Source organism: Heterocephalus glaber, unplaced genomic scaffold (genome assembly GCF_053883595.1).
Source record: "Heterocephalus glaber isolate CG9 unplaced genomic scaffold, H.glaber_assembly_v1.0 deba00001543, whole genome shotgun sequence".
NCBI classification, from domain to species: domain Eukaryota; kingdom Metazoa; phylum Chordata; class Mammalia; order Rodentia; family Bathyergidae; genus Heterocephalus; species Heterocephalus glaber.
This window is the reverse complement of record NW_028258336.1, coordinates 9829389-9853457: the sequence shown is the minus strand read 5'-3', so window position 1 is coordinate 9853457 and position 24069 is coordinate 9829389. Positions and strand designations below refer to the sequence as shown.

Sequence of the window (24069 nt, the reverse complement as noted above, 5' to 3'; positions counted from 1 at the left end):
GTTGATCCATCTCTCATTCTGTACCCTGACCTCTTCCAGAGTTATCTGATGTTTTAAAAGCAGCATTTAATGAAACAGGAACTGTGATATCCCAAAGACACCAGATCCTTAAAGGCTAGCTGGATGAGCAATCAGGTTCCATTTTCTTGTTTGTGAATAACACTCTTCACTGGAGCTAATCACCCCACAAAACCTCTTTTCTGTTTATTTGCCTATAGCTTGCCAGGGCAATATGTGGCTAGTGAGGATTTCAAGGTCATCTGTCACCTGATGGTTTGGGTGCTTCAGCTCAGGAAGTGACTGAGTCAGACGCTGGGGCTCAGGAAGAGCTTTTCTGCACCAGTTTAAAGTTAACTTGCCTCAAACTCACTCTGAAGTCACACTAAGAATCTGAATAATTAAATACTTAATTATACTTAACAAAATTCTGTTATTTAAACAGATATAAAAATTATGGCATTCTGTGCTCAAGCTATAAAGCTTATCATAGGTAACAACCAGAAGTAACTCTCCACGAGCCAAGAATGAGAACATTCCTCTACCTAACTTAGGTTTTTCTCCCATTGTGATTTACAGCTTTAGGCAGTTTACATCTTGCTTACATGGTTTAGGAAGAAGCAAATTCTACAATGTTTCATTTGCCTATAAGACATGACTCATCTTTATACGGGTATTTTCAACATGGTAGAGCTACTGGTGGGGTGAGAAGAACATAAAACTGATGAAAGGAAACATAAGTCCTTTAGTTTTTTTGTGGCTCTCATTCCTTGGGCACATACACTCTTGATCAAACAATTATTTTCAAACATTGTAGAGTAGCTTTCCCAAAACCTAAAAAAGAGAGCAATTATAATCAGTGATGCTCAATTGTTTTTTTCATTGTGAACAGCATAAAAAGTTTGCATTCATCATAATGTGAAACTTCAAAGGAAATGAGTAAAACAAACATGGCATACAGTAAGGTTTTATAGCAGAGCATCAACAAAGCAACAGGAACTTAATGCCTGAAGTAGCACCTCAGTTCTGTCCGAAAATTTTTTATATTCCTTGATAAAATAGTTTTTTGTTATGCACAGTAACACCATTTTTTTTTCTTTTTTCTTTTTTGGTACCAGGGAATTGAGCTGAGGGCCTTGTGCTTGCAGGGCAGGTCCTAGGCCACTGAGCTACTTCCCCAGCCCAACAATTATTTTAAAATCTGCACGTCTTTAGCTATTCGTGAGAGTGAAGCACAAATATTTTCAGATAAAAAAAACACCCTGACTCATGTTTAGAAAGAGAAAATGGTAATTAATAGTTTGACTTTGCCTTTCATTGTGAATTAATTCTTAATTCAACAAACATTTATGAAGTTATATTCACTTAGACACGGAAGGGAAACAAAGAACAGAATATACAGCTTAATCTTTGAAGGAGTTCCTGGTACTGTTCAAACCCATCCACAAGATGGGTGCTTCTAGCTGTTGGTCTAATTTCAGGGCTTAGTAACTATGTTCCTCAGTCCAATCAAGCCTGTAGCCAGTTTTTGAGACAAGATTTTATGTATCGGAATACAGTCACATCCATTAGTTTACATACTGCCCATGGCTACTTTTTATTATGATGGCAGACTTGAGTAGTTGGGATAGAATCCTTATGAACCCCAAAGCTTGAAATATTTACCAGTTTGGCACTCAGCAAAAATTGTGGCCCTATGATCTCATGAACAAGAACATTAGTTTAAATTAGACATATTATTTTAAAATGGGAATTATGACTTAATTATGATTATTCAGCCTGAGATGCTAGTAAAAAATGGAAAATTTTCAGCTAATCAACATGATTGGCATGTAAATTATAATATATTAATATAGTGGGATGCTATGAACAAAGGTGGCTTATATTTACTGATGTAAAAGAATAACTAGAATTTATATGTGAGAGAAAAAAACAAGGTACATAAAGAACAATCTACATAGAGAAAACAGTCTACATAGAGAAAAAAGTTATTTACACATGTGCTTTTATATTCATTTTCTTGTTTTAGAGAATTATATTTAAAAATGGTGCAGTCTTCCTCCTAAAGAGGTTATTACTATTTTCTTTGTACGCCTAGAAATTAGTATCATTTTGTTAGAGAGCCTAAAGTATGCCCTACAGGATTTCTACACGCTATAGCTATAGTATGTATACATGCACACAAGCATGTTCATGTACATATTTGAGACAGAGATTGAGAGACTGAGTTTCATTCTTCATTTAGAAAGAGTTTTTGATAATGGAAGTATGTTAATATGGACCACACTCTCTAAACATAGCTATTTATAAGACAATCGAGATTGCTATCTTATGTCGAACTTCAAAATCTTTGAGTAATGAATGTTAAAAATCATTCTCATAGGCAATTACGTGACATTCAAACAATGTTGGTTGTCTCAAAAAGTGTATTTTTATTACCAATGTGCAGGAATACAGGACTCAAAATGATGTCCTAAATCTGGGGTTCAAAGGAGATCTGGTATCCTGACACTGTAAGTGGAATCTGTCACCAAATTCTGCAGCTATTTCAGGCTCATCAGCCTACCATGGATTTTACCATGGACAAAACACTTAACAGACTCTCTAGAGGGACTCTGTAGAAATTAGTGGAAAGGCTGGATGACAGTTTGTGCCTCACTGATAACAGAAGCTTGCAGGTCACCAGCATAAGCCCAAAACTACTTTCTTTATCACACATATGATCACTTAGTTGGTGGAGAGGAGACTTATGTAACTTATCGTCTTCTAATTAACATAGGATACAATATTCACCAGAGAGAAACTGATAACTATGAAGGGTCAAGATGGTTATGTCAATTTATAATGACTAATTTAAAAATAAATGACTAATCTTGATAAAAGTTTTACCTAAGCCTCAATTAATGAATGCTCCATTTACTTCTACTTAGGACATGAAAAGTCACCCTGAGCAACATCAAAAGAATTGGCTGAAAAGTTTTCATTTTTCATCCAGTGCATTTTTTAAAAAAATCAAGATTAGCCCCTCCTTATTCCCAAATATATTTTCTATAATAGAAATGATAAGAAGGTCATAGCTAGTTTTGAAAAGCTGGGAATTGGATGGTAGAATCCTAACATTTTAGACATGAAAGATGCTTCAAAGAGCACCGATTTGCCCTGCCCTCTCCACACAACTTTTACACGAGGACAAGGAAAACCCAAACATAAAAGAACTTGCCAACCGTGACCCAGCTAGAGACTGAACCAGGATGCCTAACCTTTTCAACCACAGATCAGGAAAATAAATTCATATTGAGAAAAGGAGTAAAAGTGTTTAATACTTTCAGATAAGCAAAGTTCCTAAGAGTTCCTCTACAAATGAAAAATCTAAACACCTCAAAGGAATAGCACCTCCTTCATAATAACACATTTTCTGAAGTTACTTCATAGCTTAAAACCAGCTAACAGATATGGGTGGTTTTACTAAAACAGTTTTCTGAAAAGTGAACCTTCCAAGAAGAATTCAGATTGGAAAGAGGAAAAGCTGTGCCAAGAGCCAGCTACCCTGCTGAGAAGTTTCCAGATAGCAAGACACACAGCAGGGAGTAGCAAAGGGAAGTGGCAGCTGAAACTGCTCTTCAGGCACAAACTCTGCTTCTGACCACTCTGATGGAAAAACCTAGGAGCAGCTGAAGACAAGCATTAGTCCACAAGCAGCTGCGGTGGGGGGCTCCAGTGCTCCAGGCTCTCCTCTCAGTATAAATCTTACAAGTTCCTCTCATCCTTCATCCAGGAGAGAAGGATGACCTGGGGATCAGAGGACTGGGAGGCAGCTGCTACTAGCAAATCACAAGGGTAGCCTGGATCCCGCACTGATTTTCCAAAAGACAGAAAATAATAACCATAAGCAAAAGGAGAACACAGATCCCAAGCCTCAGTTACTCTATGGGAGACCACCTAAGGGAAATATGGAGGGGAAGGGTCTCAATCACGGCAGCTGGTTGTCTGATTCCCTTCTGCAGAAACAGGATGGTATCAAGTGCTTAGGGATGATTACAGAAAGAGAAGATTTTCTTGCTTTCCTTAGAGCTTCTGTTTCTGGATGAGACAGGGTAAATATGTGATGCAGATATGTCACAAGGGTATAAACAATTACATACGGAACAGAGCTGTGCTTGGCTGGGATCCAAGAGAGTGGGAAGAATTCAGCTCAGGGCCTTGAGTCAGAGGTAACATCAGGATGGTTTTATGGAAATTGTCAGCTAAGTTGTACACATGACAGGGCTTAGCTGCAAAGCACAGAAAGAGTTTTTACCTACAGTTTTATGGAAGGCAGGAGAGAAAGAAACTCTTCATTTAAAATATGATCAGGTCTACGAGTGTAGCTGAGAAGTAGAGTGATTGCTCAAGGATCTGGGTTCAATTCCTAGCACTGAAAAAATAATAAAATACAATGTGATCAAAGAACCAACCAAAGCTTCTGAAGGCTACGTATATGTAAATAATTTACTTCTCACTCAAAATGAAATGTGGGGATTCATGCAAATGACAGAATTCCAGTATTATGCAAATTAATAATTGACCAAGAATGTCTGTGACACCATAATCCCTCAACATTTCATTTATAAAATCATTATACTGTTCTCATAACAGAAAAAGGGGAAAGTTAATCTAAAGCACCAAAAGATAACATTCAACTGAATATAAATATTAAAAATGAAGTAATAGGACATTGTATTATATTTTATAACTATTAGGACTTTTTTTGGTAAAACCTGTGTCATGCCCTGATTAGCCTTTAGTAGTAAAAATACTCCACTTGTAGAGTTATAATGCTGTTTTGAGATGAAACAAAATTTTCATCAATATTTATATTCTATTCTGATATTTAAAAGTGAAATATCCTACTTCCAATCATGTTGTAAAGCAACAGGGTTAGCAATAGCTACCACCTGTGCAGCACTGGCTACCACCCCTGGCCTGAGGCTGGAACGTTGCACAGTTTTATGATTGATACTAATAGTCTAATAAGGTATTACAACCCCAGGCACACTTTACAGGGAGATATAGGAAAGCTTTCATAATTTTCTCATGCTTGCAAATAATAAGGAAACAAGTGTTCCAAACCGTATTAACTAACTTTGTATCTCACCTCTCAGAGTTCTTGAGAGTCTTCTCAAATAAGAATTACAGATGAAAAGATACAAGCCCCATCTGCTATGCTTCTACTGTAAGTATGGAAATGCCTCTCACACTGAGCATTTTCTATTAGTGTTTTAGCAATTTTAATATGTCTTAAGGGATTCTTATAACCACATTTGGAAAGTTTTCTACATTCTGACACATTATACTCCCAGGAAATTTTTGTTGATAAGAAATCTATTTTGTCCCAAAAATTCTCAGAATTGCCCTTATTATCACCCCTTAGCTCTGTTTCCCCTGCAGCATTTATCCTTTAAAAACTCAGCAACTAAAATGTCCATTCATTTACTCAACCAGGCTGTAAATTACATGCTTCTCTTGCATAATCTCTCAGGCCCTTCATCATACTGCTCTCTCCACTCCCTTCAAATTGTTTGCATATTTTTCCCTCAGGATTGAGTTGCTGTAGTTGAGGCTCTACCTAAAAGCTGGTTAGGACTCCCAATCAGAATGGGAGTGTTAATTATTTGCTATAACCTGTCTATAGCTGTCTGGCTTTTATCTAATATGTTCTTACGACTTCATCATTATCAGTGCTGAATGATGCCAGGGATGTTTAATTGATAGATTATTATTAATTCACTATCCATCTTTTTTTGTATATTATGGGTATATTACAAACAGGGAAAATGATGGAGAGAAAGGTTTTTAAATCTTATGCAGTCTCCAAGTTTTATTTAGCAATTCTCCTGAAATTTTCTTTTGGTAAGGAAAGGGAAAGAGCAAATGACATTTGTGATTATTTGTGGATTTTATTTATCCATTCACTCTTTCATTAGCTCTGATATTTTACTGAAATTTCATTGGCCAATTGTATTCTTACAATCAAGTACATTTCCTTCAGGCCTTCTCAAAATTTTCCCCAATAGCTACAAATTGAACTTCTGATGCATGGTCCTGTTTTTACATTTAGATAAAATAAAAGTTAATTTTTTTCTACTTACTTTAGGCTACAAAGTGGTGTCAAATGGCTAAAATAATTCCAAACTATGTCGTGTTTGGGCAAGAAAAGAACAATAATTTTTATTTCCACCTCAGGCTCTCACCACGGTATTCATTCCCTTTCTATAATCCTATAATTTTTTCTCTTTATAATCTAAATGATCTCATTCTCTCTCACTCTCTCTTTACATATATCAGTGATCCCACTAATACATATATAGAAATAATCTTTATAACTATGTTTTTATGAATACATTTATTTCTATAAAGATTCTAAGTTATTTATATTTCTCATTAAAATGCCATTGTTGCTAAGGATATATGTCAGCATTATCAGCCTACTGAATCCATCCGGTATAAAAAGACAGACACACATTCCATCCAATGAGCTTTAAGCTATTTTAAAAACTACAATAGCATTTGATGTATGTGTTACATAGCTGTTATTAAAGTTAATTCTCAGGTATGGTCCATGCAATTAATTTCACAATTACTGAAAATAGAAGACAGAGATTCTAAGCAAGGACCTATGATTTATACTTTCTAAGTATTTATAATAAAATTTACGAAAAAGATTGTCACTTTTGTGCAACCAGGTATTCATAATCTAGAGTTATAATTATTGTAGATAAAGGATCAAGGATGACAATGTTAAGGATTTTTTGATTGAGTTCAGTAATAATATTTTACTATAACAGTAAGATATTTGATGGTTAAAGCTATTTATCATCTATAAATTTTAACCACTAATTGGCATGAACACTGTTATTATGTGGTTACCACATGTGTTACATAAGCACCTGTTTTAGGAATTTGATAATGTTAAAGCAAAGTCAAATCAGAAGAAAGAACTCAGAAAAAGAACAAATGGTTATTGAGCATTTGGGAAGATAGGAAACTTCACTAGTACAGTATATTTAGGAAGAAAGTAATACATAGGTACATTTTTAAAATCTGATAAAATCAAGTGTTGCAACATTGTAACTTATGGGCACCTCTCACATCCGATTGCCAGAGAGTAAACTCAGCCATTTTGGAGCACAACTATATAGGAAAGTTGATCTCCTATTTACTTTAACATCCAGTAATTCCACTTGTACTCAAGTACAGTACCTCAAGAAACTCTCCCAATGTGCACCAGCAAACATGACAAGGGTGTTCATGGCAGTATTCAGTCATTCATTTATTAATTCACAAATATTAAGGGCATAGTTCTGTTTGGTTAGGATATTTCTGGGGCCGAAACAGAAATCTTCCTTGTCATACAGTTGATGGTAGCAAAAAGTTTAAAATCATCTCAATAACTCCCCCTCAGAAAAAAGTAATATATTATCATACAACAGAGCGACAACAAAAACTAGGGAATGAAAAAAGCATGCTTTAGAAAACTACTTGCATGACGTGATTTATGTACAATTTAGAAAACAAAGACATGTAATATTTTGGATGTGTTTGTGTGTGTGTAAAATCAATGCCTGAATAGGGAGCTTGTATTCTACTTCCATGATAGAAGTTGACTGCATTTGAGAAATGAGATTAAAATAAAGAATAAAGAGGAATTCAATTTATCTCTAATTGTAAAATAATAAATATGATAAAAATTGGTCCTAATTGATCTGCATGTGTACTTATATTAACCTTTGAATTTTAATATTTTTAAAACTCCCTAGTACATGCATAAAATCATTTTCCTTTTTTTTTTTTTTTTTTGGTACCGGGGATTGAACTCGGGTCCTTGCGCTTGCGCAGCAGGCAGCGAAACCACTGAGCTAAATCCCCAGCCCATCATTTTCCTTTTTCATACCTGTAGTTAACCATATTTTAGAAAATTTTATAGAAACACTGGACTTAACAACATGACCTAATTAGTTTATTATGGGGTGACTGAGATCCCACAGGATAAATAGAGAATAATGAACCAAGATAAGATGAATCTATGACACCTAAACAATATTATAATCAAGTCAACTCAGAAATTATTAATGTCTCATAGCATTTTCTTTGTCTTTTCTTTTTGAACACAGTATTTTTCAAAAAGGCACAGCATAAGAGAGGATCTGATAAAAAGGGCATGGCCAGAAAGACTCTTCAGATGTTTTCCAAGCATCCTGTCTTCTTCAGCATTCAACATCCACAGAAACAGAACACGTTAAAGGTTCAGCCTTAGCCTTTCCTGGAAGTTTTCAAATTAACCTAGTGAACCAAAACTAGGTCTGTTTACCATGGCTAAATAATTATATCTGTACTATGATGAACTCTTAGAAAACTGTAACCTCAGGAACAAAAAATAACTTAATTTTTTGTGCCTCAGGTCCCTCACCTGAATTGTAAATGTTAATAATACCTACCTAAAAGTGTCTCCTGTTGTTTGCTGTACCAGCACTTACATTGTACTATCTATGTGTTATTCAATGACACAAAATTAGTGTAAACTGATCAAAGAAAACATTTTCATGGTGTTTAGACTGAGGTACATTCTATTTGCCACCATATATCTTTTAATAACTCATATCTTAATTTTTAAAACACCTACAAAGGAAATTGTTAAAATCCTTCCATACATAAGCATCTAAAGTAGGATTATTATTCTCCAAGGCATATCTGACAAATTTAGAAATTCCTAAAGAATACTCAGCCATATTTCCACTTACAAGCACATAACATAGCATGATGAACACAATTTGCTTTCTTCAGTGCCCTCATAAGAGAAAGATTTTTTACTTCTCCACTAAAGCTATAAGTTAGAGAAATATCCAGTTTGTAAGAACAAATGCTGTTAGAACCATCTTGCAATTGTGCTTAACTGAACATTTCATTTTCTTATTTCCACTAAGACAAAGAAGGATTTTACATAGTGAAAAGAGAAACAAACTGTTGTTTTCGTTATCCATGGCTGCATTCTCCTTGGCTTTCAAGAAATGCTAGACATGTCTTTCAAATTGTAGTAATTTTAAAAGCTGTACATGATGATAAAAAAGAGGGTTACTCATCAGATTTGGGAAGGAAGATGTTTTTTGAAAATATTGAGATGGTTTTTAAAGGATACTCATCTGAAATACAATGAATGCACCTGCTCATTGCTCTTATAACCAAAGCCAGTCATTTGTGCAACTTAAAGAAGAGGCTCTTCTATCTCACATAACAAGACATATGAGGGGCCTTCATGTTGTATGTACAACTTTGAGTCACATCATACACCAAAGACTCTACCTCTTTCTCTACATGTAGCCCATGGCATGCTAGTAAAGGTTATGGTGATAAATTGGCTGTACAGGAAGAAAACAATAGCCTCGATTTGTAGAGTTTGTCCATTTCTATGGGGCATCTATCATTACCACATTTCAAGGTACCTAAGTGATGGCACTAAAGGTGAGTTGACAAGAGACAGTGCAGTCCTCTTTATAAGGAGTCTCCACCTACAGATGCAATAGACTAAATAATCACAAGAATATATATAATAGTAAAATGCAGTAAAATAATTTAGAAAGTGTTAAGCATTGAATTTCAATTAGCTTTGCTTTTCATAAATTGTATTTAACTGCAAGTTTCTATAATTTCATAGTGGTTGTGTTTGTCAACTGTCTTTCACAATCCTGGATTAGGTGACAATTGCTCTCACAGTCTGACACTACTGGGCTTCACCTACCATGTATCTCCCCTTAAGCAAAAGTTCCATATATTAGTCTATTTTGACACATCCATTAATGAATTTTCATTCATTATATTGCAAGGTAGTTAAGTAGAAAGCTTTATCTCGAGAATACAAAGTTTAATCAATACACCTCAATATCTACATAGTTTCATAGAATAATAGTGTTATAAAATTTTATTATTAAGAAAGATTTCTGAGATTACCTGATTCAACTTCTTCTAAGATTTACCATATAGATTACCGGGGTGCCATTCTTTTTCATTTTCCTTCTTCTAAATTATCCTTGTTTTTCTTGTGTAGCACTGAGGACTGAACCTAGAGCCTCACATATGCTAGACAATTGCTCTACAGTTGATCTCTGGTCTCTATTCCAAGGTCTCCAAAATTACCACTTTGGTTTTTTGGGGGGTTTTTTTGGTACTGGGGATCAAACTCGGGCCCTTGCGCTTGCGCAGCAGGCAGCGAAACCACTGATCTAAATCCCCAGCCCCCAAAATTACCACTTTGTATAAAGAATAAAATTCAATTCAAATTCAACTATTCTTCAAAGACTTCCATAATTTCACTGTACCACCACTACTTTTTTTTCCCCTGTAACACTGGTGGCAAACCGACAGCACATGTGCTATAGCAGGCTGTTTGTTAACATTGAAAGCTCTAAAAGGTTTGCCATCACTGTCCTATAGCTTCTGTCAGTCAGCAGATAGCATAACAAACCAGTGGTCTTCTCACTGTCTTCTATAATTGTCATTTTTCCCCTCTGAAACTATTTCTTTATCTATGTCACACATTCATTCACTCATGTACATTTCTCCATGGTAGACTACTTATATATATATTATAAATGCTTATTTCAACTATAGACCCAGAGTATCTGAGTAATAGAATCTAGAAATTTACTTTTAAAATAAAGAGCCCTCAGGAGACTCATAAGTTCTCTAAAGTTTTAAGACTGAGTTATTTATCATGGAGTAACTAGATATTAAAGGGAGAATAGGAGAATCCAATATACAAGCTCTAGTAGTTTCATGGATCTAAAATTGTAAACAGTTATAACAGTGCATCAAGTACTGAGGCACAATAGTGTTCAGAACCAAGGTAAAGGAGTGAGTGGCAAATACTGATCACTGAAGAGAGATTTCTTCACATAGGAGGTAGGGGCTACACCAGGTGCTGAAGAAGGTTTTTCTCTTTAGCTGATTCTCAACGATCAAGATACCCTGAAAGGACAAGAGGCACTGAAAATGATTTAGGCAGAGCCTAAACCAGGGCTTTGACAAGTCTGGAAGTCTCTAGGAGAAAATTTTTCTTTTTTTGCATAAATTCTTTTATTGGTACATTTTAGGTATACAACAAGTTTACATTTAACACTGAGTGCTTGTACCGGTACATGATGTATCTTGGTTCTTAATTTTTCCCCATGACCTATGTGCCCTCCCCCGCTTTCTTATTTACAAAGACTTTGTTTCCATTTTTTCCTTTTCTGATAATTTTTCCTCTCCCTTACCTTTCCCCTTCCCCTCCCTCCTCCCCTACCCCTTTGAAACTTTTCTTCTTAATGCAAGTTATCAATTATTTGTTGTAATCCTTTTAATTCTTAAACTTTCAGTTTCTCACACTAGAGAAACTATTCGGTATTTACACATGTGTTCTATATATTTCACTTAAGAGTATGTCTTCAATATGCATCCGTTTAGCTATAAATGTCTCTAGTTTCTCGCTCTTTATGGCTGAGTAGTACTCCATTTTATATAAAAAAACACATCTACTTTATTCAGTTTCCAGTTGATGGGCACTTGGGCTGTTTACAAGCTTTAGCTATTACAAACTGTGCCACTATAAACATGAGTGCACATATATCACTGTGGTATGATTCTTTTAATTCTTTTGGGAAGATACCCAGCAGGGGAATGCTCAGTCAAATGGGACCTCTAGTCCTCCTTCTTTGAGGTATCTCCATACTGATTTCCACAGTGGTTGCATGAGTCTGCACTCCCACCAACAATGGAGAAGGGTTTCTTTCTCTCCATACCCCTGCCAGTATTTGTTATTAGTTGATTTCTTGATAGCAGCCATTCTTTCTGGGGTGAGGTGGAATCTCAGGGTTGTTTTCATCTGCATCTCTCAAATGGCCAGTGATGTTGAACATTTTTTCATATGTTTATTTACTATTTCTACTTCTTTGTCTGAGAAATGTCTGTTCATTTCAGATGCCCATTTTTGAATTGGGTCTTTGAATTTGGGGAGGTCTGATATTTCTCAGTTCTTTATATATTCTAGATAGTAGTCCTCTGTCTAAGGTATAGCTGCTAAAATTTTTTCCCCCACATTGTAGGTTGTCTCTTAGCTCTGTTGGTGGTTTCTCTTGCACTGCAGAAGCTTTTTAATCAGATGAGATCCCAGTTGTTGATTCTTTGTGCTAGTTCCCGTGCTACTGAGGTTTTGTTCATAAAGTCTTTTCTGATGCCAATGTCTTTGAGAGTTCTGCCTAACTTATCTTCCAGCAAGTTTAGTGTTTCTGTCTTAATATTTAGATCGTTAATTCACTTTGATCTTAGTTTAGCGCATGGTGAGAGATATGGGTCTAGTTTTAATGTTTGGCAGGTTGAAATCCAGTTTTTCCAACACCATTTATTAAATAGGCTATCTTTCCTCCAATGATGATGGTTGGCTCCTTTGTCCAAGATGAGGTGGCTGAGTGTGTCTGGAGTTGTTTCTGCATCTTCTAATCTATTCCACTGATCCTTAGGTCTGTTCTTTTGCCAGTACCATGCTGTTTTTATCACAGTAGCTTTGTAGTATAGTTTCAAGTTGGGAATTGTGATACCCACTGCCATGTCTCTGTTGTCTAGAATTGCTTTTGCTATTCTAGGTCTCTTCTGGTTCCAAATGAATTTTTGGATTGTTTTCTCTAGTTCTGTGAAATATATTGTTGGAATTTCAATCAGCATTGCATTAAATCTATATATAGCTGTTTTGGAAGTATTGACATTTTCACTTTATTGATTCTTCCTACCCAGGAACAAGGGATGTCTTTCCATTTTCTTATATCCTCTTTGATCTTTTTCAGAGTCCTATAGTTTTCTGTGTAGAGGTCTTTTGCTTCCTTTGGTAGATTGATTCCTTTTTCTTTTTTCTTTTTTCTTTTTTTTTTTTTTTGCTGCTATTGTAAAAGGAATTGTTTTCCTAATTTCTCTCTCAGCGAGTCTGTTATTTGTATACAAGAAGACTATTGTTTTTTGAGTGTTGACCTTGTATCCAGCCACTCTACTGAATCTGTCAATTAAGTCTAGAAGTCTCTTGGCTGAGTTTTTTGGGTCTGCTATGTAAAGTATCAAATTGTCAGCAAATAATGACAGTTTAACTTCTTCCTTTCCTATCTTTATTCCTTTTATTTCTTTCTCTTGTCTAATTGCTGTGGCTAATATTTCCAAAACTATATTGAACAGGAGTGGTGATAGTGGGCATCCTTGTCTTGCTCCTGATTTTACCATGAAAGTTTTCAGTTTTTGAGCATTTAGTATGATGTTGGCTGTTGATTTTTCATAGATAGCCTTAATCAGGTTGAGATAAAGACCTTCAATTCCAATTTTCTGTAGGGTTTTTATCATGAATGGGCGTTAGATTTTGTCGAATGCTTTTTCTGCATCTATTGAGATGATCATATGGTTTTTGTCCTTGACTCTGTTAATATAGTGTATTACATTTATTGATTTACATATGTTGAACCATCTCTGCATCCCTGGGATAAATCCGACTTAGTCAGGGTGTAAGATCTTCTTGATGACCCTCTATATTCTGTTTGACAGTATCTTGTTGTGGATTTTGGCACCTAGGTTCATTAGGGAGCTTGGCCTGTAGTTCTCTTTTTTGGGTTGGGTCTTTCCCTGGTTTTGGAATTAAAGTAACTCTTGCTTCCAGAAATGAATTTGGAAGTATTGCTTCCTGTTCAATTTCATTGATGACTTTAAAGAGTCAAGAGTCATGGTGACAGTTCTTATTTAAATGTCTTGTAGAATTCAGCAGTGAAGCCATCAGGACCTGGGTTTTTCGTTGTTGGTAAATTTTTTTGTGTGTGTGTGCTGGGGATCAAACTTGGGTACTTGCGCTTGTACAGCAGGTGGCAAAACCAATGAGCTAAATCCCCAGCCAGTGTTGGTAAATTTTAAATTACATTTTCAATTTCATTCATTGTAATTGGCATGTTTAGAATTTCTGTATCTTCTTCATTTAACTTTGGCAACTTGTATGTGTCTAGGAATCTGTCCATCTCTTTTGTGTTTTCCATTTTATTAGAGTACAGGTTCTCAAAGTATGTGTTGATGATCCTCTGGATTTCTGCTGGATCTGTTGTGACTTCACCTTTTTCATTTTTAATTGCATGGATTTGAGATTTCTCTTTTCTTTTTTTGATAAGGTTGGCTAAAGGTTTATCGATTTTATTCTTTCAAAAAAACAACTCTTTGATTCATTAATTTTTTGTATCGTTCTCTTACTCTCCATTGCATTGAGTTCTGCTCTGATCTTTATAATTTCTTCTCTTGTGTGAGCTTTGGGTTTATCATGCTCTTCTTTTTCTAGGAGCTTAAGGTTCAGCATTAGTTTGTTTATTTGAGCTCTCTCTGTTTTCCTAATATGGACATTTACTGCTATGAATTTCCCTCATATAACTGCTTTCATTGTGTCCCATAAATTCCTGTATGTTATACTGGCATTATCATTTACTTGTAGAAACTGCCTAATTTCTTCTTTAATTTCCTCTGGGACCCATTGGTTGTTCAGGAGAGTGTTCTTCAATTTCCATGTGTTCGTGGGGGTTTTGCAGTTTCTTATGCTATTTGTTATGCTATTGGACAGTGATCTCCAATTTTATTGCACTATGGTCTGATAATATACAGAGGATACCTTCAATTCTTTTACATTTACTTAAACATGTCCTATCAGTTAGCATGTGGTCTATTTTGGAGAATGACCCGTGTGCAGCTGAAAAGAATGTGTATTCTGATTTTGTGGGGTGGAACACTCTGTAAACATCTATTAAGTCCATTTGTTCAATAGCTTGGTTCAGTTCTAGAATTACATTGTTGACTTTTTGTCTAGATGATCTGTCTATTTGTGATAGTGGGGTATTGAGGTCCCCCACTACAATTGTATTAGTGCTTATTTGGTTTTTCATGTCCATTAATATTTGTTTTGTATAGCTGAGGGCATTCATATTTGGTGCATATATATTTATGACTGTCATTTCTTCCCCTTGGATTGTTCCCTTCACAAGGATGTAATGACCATCTTTGTCTCTCTTAATTAGTTTTGGTTTGAAATCTACTTTGTCTGCAAATTAGATTGCTACCCCTGCTTTTTTCTGGGTTCCTGTAGCATGGAAAACTGTTTTGCATCCTTTTACTTTCAGTCTATGAATTTCTTTTTAAGTTGTGTTTCTTGTATACAGCATATTGCTGGATTTTGCTTCTTAATCCATTCTCCCAGTCTATTTCTTTTGATTGGTGAATTCAGTCCATTAACATTGATGGTTATAATGGATATTGACTTGTCCATGTCATGATGTTTTGCTGTTGCTGTCTCTTTTATTTTTCCCCCTTTCCCTTTAGTTTCTAACCTTGCTTGGTGGCTTCCCTCTGTTGGGCCTCATGGAGTTGTGACCTTCCTTGCCTTTTTCTAGGATATTGTTTAGAATTGTCTGGAGTGCTGGTTTAGTGTTCATGAAATTTCTCAGGTGTTCTTCTTCATGGAAGTACCTAAATTCCCCCATCGATTTTGAAAGATAATTTTGCAGGATACAACAGTCTAGGTTGGAAGTTATTTTCTTTTAGGGCTTGAAATATTTCACTCCAGGGTCTCCTTAACTTGAGGGTCATGTTAAGAAGTCTGTTGTGATTCTGATGGGCTTTCCTTTGTAGGTGATTTGTTTCTTTTCTCTAAGTGCCTGTAGGACTTTGTTCTTCTGTTGGGTTTCTGGGATCTTGACTATTACATGTCTAGGTGTAGATTTTTTTTGATTGTGGCTAGTTGGAGTTCTACATGCCTCACTTATCTGTATGTCCAATTCTCTTCCTCTGTCTGGGAAGTTTTCTACTATTACTTCTGTGAATAGTTTTTTTATGTCAATTGTACTTTCTCCTGTTTTTTCATGGACTCCTAGCAGTCTTATATTATTCTTCTTTGCATCATCTAGCAGCTACTGGATTGATTTCTCGTGGTCCCTTACTATTTTTTAAGAAATCCCTGTTTTTATGGTCACTAACTGCAATCCTGTCTTCTATATCTGACATTCTATCTTCACATTCCCTTAATCTACTGTGAATGCTTTCAATGGAGTTTTTAATCTCCTGGATGTCTGTTTGAATCTGTTTCATGGATTCCATTTCTTTCTTATGTTGGGAGATCATGGTTTCTAGGAGAGAATTTCTATTGCTTACTTCATGAGAAGACTTCAGGCTCCACACAAATGTGGATTTCTGAGCACTGGACTATTAGAGATTATGATTTAACTGGATGGAGAAGGGCCTGGGGATCCAAAGTTTTAACCAAAGAGAAGCTGCTGTAAGAGCAAGGGGCATAAAAAATCTTTTATGAGAGTGATGTCTTCATATTTACATTTTAAACTAATATTTCAAATCTTATTTATTTTTCTTAGTTCAGTTCAACCTCAGAACTCAATGAACCATGTCTGATTATTACAGCTCACACTGATATCTTCTTTGTTTGATAAGCCCTTGTATTTGGAGTTTAAATTATCCAGTTATTTATTTCCTATGCATGCACCCAGACCTGTTTTCTAGGCATATTAATTATGGATATATGGAAAGCTAACATTTAATGAGTATTTATAATATTGGCAATTCTTGGAATTACTTTACATGTATTAACTCATTTAATCCATTCCACAATCTTTTGGCCTAAATGCACTTATCATCTCCCTGTTACAGATGAGAAAACTAAGGCTTAGTAATTTTCTGGGGTAGACTATCTCCAGATTGCAATGACTAGCTGTACTTTTTTTCTGCCCCAATATAAATGCTGTATAAACAATGGGTGTAAAAAAGAAAGCAACAGTAAAATTTTATTCCACTTTAAAAAATAGTGATTTTTAAAGCCTCCATAAAAGATAGCATTACATACTATAAAGCAGTCCAAAATATTCTAAAATTCCCAGGCTGAAACTTGCATCACCCAGCTCCACCTGGGCTGCTGATGAGCAAAATTCTCTGTGCTTTCCCATTCCAGGAGTCACGCGTCAGGAGAGGTGCAGCAAAGGCTGCAGCAGCAGAAGTGACAGTACATCACAGCCTTGAAATCTGTGACAGGCCCGGCTTTTTGTCAGTCTAGTGTGGGGGTGTGGATCTGGGGTATTACTAAATGTGTCATGATCTTTGTTCTCCAAATGCTTACCCCCTTTTGGATAATGAAACAGCAGAAGACACTATTCGGGACAATGAAATAGGTCTTAATATTCCCATACCATATAATTTATCTTCATTCAATCACAAGCATTTCTGTTCAATCTATTGCTTAAAATGAAATGCTAATAAGGCAAGAAAATGTAGCTCTAGGACAATGCCAGAAAAATGGTCTTCATTTCTCTTCTTTTGACATGAATCAGATGCTTTTGATCATATTAATGAGGGAGAAATGCACAAGTCTCTAATACAAGATTTAGTTAAATTAGATCCATCCTTGGAGATGAACAACCTGAATTTAAAAGAATAATTTGGTGGAAAAACATCAAAGTACACTGCATGTAAAAGTCTAATCTTTCTAAACTCAAATTAAAATATTCTGGAACCTTTAAAGTATTCATTGGTACATATTTCACTCCTTTTCACCAACAATTTTTTCTAGGTCCTCCTATTGCTTTAATTCTATTTCTCTACATGTTTCCATGATATTTTGCTTACTTCTCTAAAGACTGATTTTAGATGCTAGCTGCTATCTATCAAAAACATAGGGAGAAAAAAATAATCTGAGGACATAATAAATATACTTTATTGGGTTTCATCAATATCTCTTATGCAGCTACTAATCAGTTTAAAGAGCTCATAAGAAAGATCTATAGTGGTAAATAATTCTATATATTGAATATTTAAACTCCTATTGACCAGGATACTTACCACTAGGCATTTAACTTCTATCTAATTGAACTCAGTATATTCCTATATAATCAGAACTCTTGCTTTTGAAAGCATATGGAAAGAAAATAATATGTATATATGGAATGAGTGTGCTTACTCTTTCCTACAGCTTTATGTTTCTGGAAATTCAAGGACTTAATATAAGCAGTTTTGTATCTTTCATGGGAGCTTCATTATTACAAAGTCATAGTTCAGACTCCTTTAAAAACTAATAATTTTATAACTGCTTTCAAAGCTAATCAGGATGTGACACAACACTGTTAAATACAGAGAGCACTCAGATCCCGTCAAGGCCAAATTCTACCCATCCAGGCCTATTTTACTAAGAGAACAGGAAATGAGGAACTGCACATACTTTCGATATTCTTGGGTGATAGAGAGGATACTTTAAAATGTAAACATAAAAGGAGTTTCCTAAGGCAGGTGAATGCAGAATTTAAGCTGAGAAATAATAGTATGCATGAATCCCAATCCCTTCCAGCTTCTGGTTTTATCATGACTACTGTTTAAATGTGGATAAATTATTTAAATAGCTAAACATGTTTTCTTGCTCACACGAGAGAAGGAGGAATACCTTATAGAATATTGTGAAGATTAAAAGAGATATTATATGTAAAACATGTAATATAGAGCCCAGAACAGATGCTCAAGAAGTATGAACTATTATTATATTTCTAGGATTTAGATCATTTTTACTAATTTGGGCAAACATAGATATGGCAATCCTATGAAAAGGAAAGCAGAAATTGTAGTGTATGATTTTTTACTACTTACTTGTAAATGAATACTGAAAATAAATGAGTATTGAGGCATTGATCTTGGTAAGAATGACCTGAGCCCATTTGGGAATACATTTTATACTTGATTTCTAGTCAATATCCCATAATCAAAACACCCATATGGGTATTCACTGTGGAAAATATTTGAACACTTTTCTTAGAGATGCATTTGGAGGCCCATTTAAGTAGCTGTTCAAAATAATATTGTATGAATTTGACATGACAGCTGGGTTTGAAAAGGTGCTTTTACCGAAAGCAGAATACTGATTAACTTTTCTTCTTGCAGTTGGTTAGGTTAAATAATTTTATCTGTGGAAGGGAGTGAGAAAGCTAAAATCCAGGTCATGGAGCATTTTGTCAGGTTTTGTTTAGTTTTCTTATTTCTTCCTCTAATTTAACAAAAAATCATGGGCTTATTCTTGATTTAGAGAAAGGGCAGACTGAGGAATGGAGAATGCAGGAGAGCAGTTGTGATTTTCTTTGTTTGGGTCTTCTAAGAACCGTCCAAAGGCTGTTCCAGAGTGGGTCACAGGTTGAGGTTATTAACCAGTGAAACCCTGGAGTCCACAGGATGGGGTCCAATCCCTTAGTATGGAGTTTCTATACCCAGAACAGCCCAAACCCTGCTGGCTACTTGAAAGATCTTTGAATGCCAGAAGCCTATAGAAGGCAAAACTCAGGATGGCTTCATTAGGGTTTCATCTTACACTGACAGAATATTTAAACAAGACTGGATACAGAAGTGGTGTGGGTTAAAAATCAAATGCTATTGTTTATTTGTATTTAACTATGCAAAACGAAAAATGTAAATGTGGAAGTCATGATGCCAGTATGCTTTTTAAAATTAATTTTATTGGTATATTTTAGATACACATAATGATAACATTCATCATAGGGAATTTGTACCTGTATGTGATATACCTAGATTCTTTTTTTCTCCATTCCCTACCCTTCCCTTCAATCCAATTTCCCCTCATTTACAAAATTTTTTATTCTATTTTTCCTTCTATTCTCTCTTTTTCTTTTCCTTTCCTCCTTTCCCCCTCCCTCTTCCCTGTTCCCCTTCCCATTTGAACATTTTCTTCCTATTTCCCAGTATCTGTTATACATTTTAGTACATATTTACCCTTTCAGTTTCTCACACAAGAGAATGCCATATTTAAACATGTGTATCCAACTTATTTCACTTAAAAGTATAGTCTCAAGGTGCGTCCTTGAACCTAAGAATGTCTCAAGTTTATCCTTCTTTATGGCAGAGTAGTACTCCACTGTATATGTATTTTAAAAAACCCTGATCTTCTTTATCCATCATCAGTTGATGGGCATTTGGCTGTTTCCAAGATTTAGCTATTATAAACTGTGTTGTTATAAAAATGGGATGCATCTATTGCTGTGGTATGATGCTTTTAATTCTTTCAGGAAAATACTAAGGGGAATAACTGGGTGGAATGGATCCTCTAGTTTTGGTTTTATGAGGAATCTCCACACTGAATTCCTCAGTGGTTGCACCACTCTACACTCCTGCCAACAGTGGAGAAGGGTTCCTTTTTCCCCACAGCCATGCTAGCATGTGTCATTAGTGATCAATGGAACAGATTAGAAGATGCAGAAAGAACTCCAAACACACTCAGCCGCCTTATCATTAACAAAGGGGCCAAATACCTTCACTGGAAGAAAGATAGCCTCTAATAAATACTTCTGGAAAAATTGGCTTCCCACATGCCAAAGATTAAAACTAGACCCATATCTCTCACCGTGCACTAAACTAAAATTGAAATGGATCAAAGATCTAACTATTAAAATAGAAACATTAAATCTGTTGGAAGATAGAATAGATAGAACTCTTGAAGACATAGGTATAAGCAAAGACTTTGTGAACAAAACCCCATGTGCACAGGAAATATCACAGAGAATCAACAACTGGGATCTCATCTTATTAAAAATCTTTTGCACAGCAAAAGAAACCACCAATAGAGTGAAGAGACAACCCAAAGGGGGGAAAAAACTTTTTTCTAGCTTTTCCTCAAAGGACTAATATCTAAAATATATAAATAACTCAAAAAAAAAAAGTCAGATCTCCCAAATTTAATGACCCAATCCAAACATGGGCAACTGAAACGAATAGACACTTCTCAGATGAAGGAGTACAAACGGGAAATAAATACATGAAAAAGCCTTCAATATCTCTGGTCATCCCAGCAATGCAAATTTAAACAACACTGAGATTCCATCTCACTCAAGAAAGAATGGCTGCTATCAAGAAATCAGCCTTGTGTGCAGATGCTTTCCCTTCCCTACCCTCTTTTCCTTTCAGCGGATGTAAGTGCGCCACCAGGTAGTAGCACATGGAATTGAAGGATCAGGCCCACCATGCTGCTTCTCAACCTTTGTGAGAATTTCAGAATTTCATACTGCCACAGATCGCTAGAAATACTTGCATAGACATTTTCCTATTCCTGACGCTTTTGTATATTTGAGGTTTTGCTGTTGCTGGAGATCAGTAAAAAGTGTATAATAACATTCTATTAAATCACCTCATACGAAGTAGAATTTAAGTCTGAGTTAAACATACTTCATCCATGTCAGGCTCTGCTTCTCAAGTTTGTCACACTGTGAACTTACCTAATACTTGGAGCCTCCTTTCCTTATCCATAAACCAGGGGTAACAGTAAGGTTATGAAATATTTTAATGGTACCTTGAGACTCTGACAGGCATTCCGAGATTCCCACCCAGCTGTCCGTGCTTCCTCTCCATCACCACTGCACACATTGAACCTTGGCTGTCCTTTCTCCTCTGGCTTGCTTGGGTTTGGGGGTCGGGGATAAATGTCCATGCACACATCACTTCCTCAGGCAGAGCTCCATACCCTGTCCCCAGGTATTCATCTCAGTCCTTACATAGCTTTCAAACACTCTGTGTAAGGACAACTTGTTTCCCTGAGTTTTGTTCACTGCTGAACTGGGAGGGTTGGGACTACATTCTGGACATCTTATTCACCTAGGCACTGTCGCTACCACATCTATCTATTTTATATGCTTAGTGAATGTTTACTGAATATTTTTAAAGAATAACAATAAAAAGTCTTGAAATGTTAAAAAAACAAACAAAGAGGAAGCAAACAGTAATAAGAATTTCTGGACCAGTTCATTCATTGCTCAAAAAAGGAAATTTGTCACTTGGGAAGAAAGGGAAAGTTCTATTAGTCAGCTTGCAAATATGACAGTGATGACCAGAGGAACAAACTGCATGTAAAACTGATTTATGGTTCTCTGTAAATTCTAACAATGAATCTAATTGGAAATGTCATTTTAAAATATTAATTTAAATCTAAAGTGTTTAAATAATTAAAAATTAGACTGTATTGTTTTTTATTGGTATCTCCTGAATTTAGGAAACAATTACAATATAAATACAAAAGTTAGGGTTTTTTTTCACATCAATAACAGACCAGGCCCATAAAAACTAATTTGGAGCAAGGAAGACTTTCATTTGAATAAAACACTACATAATTGACCAAATTGGTAAACTTCTCTGTATCTCAATTTCCCCTGAAAATGATAAGACAACCTTAAGAATTGCTAATAAGTATTAAGTAAGAAATAAAAGCATCATAAATTACATAGCATTGTGTCTAGCACTCAGGTGGGCATTACTAACTCTCTTCCTTCTTATCACCCAACCTGCTCCTCAACATATACATTTTCTCTAAAGTCAATATATTTGCAATAAATATCTTTGTTAAATTAAATGCATTATTTTCAAACAATGTGATGGGGGGGGCGTAACTAGGAATCAAACTCAGGACCTTGTGCTTGCCAGGCAGGTGTGGCACCACTGAGCTACATACTGATTTTTAAAATGAATTTCAGGCAATTGGGGATATAGTAGAGCATTTGCGCAAGACATATGGGGCTATGACTTCATTCTTAGTAGAGACAGAGAGAGAGACACAGAATGGGAGAACAGGAGAGAGAGAGGGAGAGAGAGAGAGAGAAAGAGGGAGAGAGAGAAAGAGGGAGAGAGAGAAAAACACTTTCACACTTGCAGGCATTAGCTCATATAAACGTTAATTATGTAAAATATTTTTGCCCAACTTTTGGATGAATGACAGCATTGACTTATAGTGAAATACTTATATAGGATAGCCGTCGTTATGAAACAGTGCTCCCCCATTCAGTTGTGATAACATTTGGAGATGGAACCTTTGGTAGGAAATCAGGTTTAGATGAGATCATGAAGCGAGTTCTGCGTGATGGGACTGATGCTCTTACAAGAAGAGACACTAGAGAGCTTGCTGCCTCTCCACTATGTGAGAAGCAGCTGTTTCAAAGACAGGAAGAAAGCCCTCAACAGAACTTGACCTTGCTGGTATCCTGACCTCAGACTCCCAGCCTCCAGAACTGTGAGAAAAATCAACAAGTTTCTGTTGTATAAGCCACTCATTTTATGCTATTTTGTTAAGGAAACCTAAGGTAAGTAAAATACACATGTCCCAACACAGCATCCTTTTAATTATAAATTCAATATTGAATTTAGACATTAGCAACTTTAGCTAAGGGAATAAAATTGGCACAAGAAAAAAATGCAACTCTTCAGTCACATGAAGATACAGTTCTCTTTATCTGTGAATACTTCCAAATACATTTGTAAAATATATTTTGAATACACATGATGAATTATATCACCACAATGTTTAACTCATAAATCAATTAATTAAACAGACTTATTGAATGTCTGTTTTGTGCCACAAAAAGCACTGGGAACTATCACACAAAGATGAAAAGATACATTATTATCTTCATGGAACCCACAGCCCAACAGGAAATATAAAGTAAATAATACAGTGTTATAAAGATCATAACTGATAGCCTTATAAACTGCTGTCACACTTCAGAACTCTCCTCGCCTACACTATCTTTACTGACCTGACCTCGCTTAATTCAATTATTGTCTCAACATTTTTACATTTAGGAGGCATTGAGGTCAAATATATCAACAATGATAGCATAAAAACCAAAACTTAATTTTCAAGTCTCAGTTCCTATCAATTTAAATGGAAATAGATAGTTGGTTCAGCATACGTTGATTTCTTAAAATCAGAAATAGACTTTCCTAGCAATCTGCTTCAGGGAAAATAAAGTGTGTGGGCCGGTTTGTTCACTTATATTAAAAGGAAGTTTCCAGCTGATGTTTGATTACACTCCTGAAGAAAAAAAATATTAGAATAAGAGAATTATTACTTTTTCCGTAGGAGTAACGATTCTAAGTCTGAGAACTTGCTTCAGATCAAAGGTTAGAACATAAACAAACAAATAAAAAGGGAAAAAAATGAGAATGGAATCCTGGGGATGACTTCAAATCTGA

The 24069-nt window shown here is 35.5% G+C and overlaps 2 protein-coding genes and 1 long non-coding RNA gene across 4 annotated transcripts in view; 1 reads left to right on the top strand and 2 right to left on the bottom strand.

The window, feature by feature from the left end:
* The window catches only part of LOC101696340 (uncharacterized), a 52188-nt gene extending 43854 nt beyond the window's left edge, over positions 1–8334 (top strand). Inside the window, exons 2-3 of the long non-coding RNA XR_206023.3 lie at positions 5139–5209; positions 8148–8334. This is a non-coding gene — a long non-coding RNA (uncharacterized LOC101696340). The remainder of the gene's footprint in view (positions 1–5138; positions 5210–8147) is intronic.
* The window catches only part of LOC147824446 (3',5'-cyclic-AMP phosphodiesterase 4D-like), a 483409-nt gene that overhangs the window by 239709 nt on the left and 219631 nt on the right, over positions 1–24069 (bottom strand). The window lies entirely within an intron of this gene.
* LOC147824448 (uncharacterized) overlaps positions 1–24069 on the bottom strand; it is an 84767-nt gene that overhangs the window by 19069 nt on the left and 41629 nt on the right. The window contains exon 2 of the mRNA XM_087189616.1: positions 1–24069. This exon is cut by the window's left edge and continues 19069 nt beyond it; it is cut by the window's right edge and continues 38459 nt beyond it. The gene's annotated coding sequence lies outside the window, so the exon portion shown is untranslated.